Source organism: Gavialis gangeticus, unplaced genomic scaffold (genome assembly GCF_001723915.1).
Source record: "Gavialis gangeticus isolate Ggan-Ray unplaced genomic scaffold, GavGan_comp1, whole genome shotgun sequence".
NCBI classification, from domain to species: Eukaryota; Metazoa; Chordata; order Crocodylia; family Gavialidae; genus Gavialis; species Gavialis gangeticus.
In genome coordinates this window covers 39,445,018-39,446,296 of record NW_017729032.1, presented here as the reverse complement: position 1 = coordinate 39,446,296, position 1,279 = coordinate 39,445,018, and positions in this window count along the sequence as shown.

The following is a 1,279-nucleotide window of genomic DNA, read 5'->3' as shown; positions in this document are numbered from 1 at the left end:
CCCTTGCCTTACCTGCTGCTCTGCTTTCTGCTCTCTGCCTGGTGCTGCTTGACTTTGTTCCCTGCCCTGTGTGCTCTGATCCCTCCAAATCTGCCATTTGCTGCACATGCACAACGACTTGTGGCAGCACATTGCAGGTTAGCCACCCCTACACTCAGTGTATCTACACATGAAATTAGCTTGGCTGAATAAACTCTGGTGCAATTCATGCTGTAGTTTATTGCTCCTAGGCAGAAGTATCTTCACATGCTCCAGGGGCTGCAGCACACTGAGCTGGGGCAGAGCAGCCCTAGGGGGTAGCCTGCCAGCATGGGGCTGCTCCACCCCAGCTCAACATGCTGCAGCAGGGCAGGGTGGGGCATGAGGGTACTTCAGTGTAGGGCTAGCTGGCAGGCCCTGGCCAGCTCCAGAGTTTACATATGTGCTGCAGTGCAGTAATAACTCTGCACAGGTTAGTACTTGTATCAAGCAGTACTAACCTATGCCAGAGTTAATTAGTTTACTCCAGACCTATAGATGGAGACCTATGAGCTAACTAGGCATCTCAGTAGTAGATGCTCCCACTTACTCAGCTGTGAAGGGTTAGCCTCTGCTGGGCCCTGTGCTGGCAGAGGGGGGTAATGGGGCTGACTGTTCCCTTCCATCCTCAGGGCGCAAGCTGAGCTGGCCTGTTCCTAGCCAGCTTTGTTAATAGGATTTTGGTTTCCAGTGTTGTCATTACACTGTTTGTGACCAGTATCAGCCACTACTTCAGCTCCAAGGCTTGCACCTGCTCCCAGGCACGTGGGTAACAGCCTTTTTTAAATGAAGAGTTGTTGGCATATAGGAAGCTCAAAATTACCCTATTTGCTGAAAACCTGTTGTACATGGAAAAAATATGCAAATAAGTGGCCCTCCTCTTTACTTTATATTGCTTGCTGTGAGCTGGCAGAGAGGGAGTGAGAATAGGGTCATTCGAGTTGAAATATGTTTGTGTTTCAAGGCAAGGGGCAATAAGGAAATCCAGGAGTCAGAAAAGGCTCCGAGAGGGACTGGGATTTAGCTGCATCACTTGGATCCCTCAACAATTATCTTCGCTTGACCACTCATTATTATCGGTCCTGTATCTCACAGGGTTTGAGATTACCGTGCAAAGATGATAGTTACCTTACGCTTGGCAACCCTGGGGCTAGCGCCGAGCCTTGGAAACACACCCGACCTGGGAGCCTTAACCCCCTCGCCGCGCGGGCTCCGCCTGCGGTGTCCGGCGCGGGGCCCGCGCCCCTGATCCCGCCAGCGC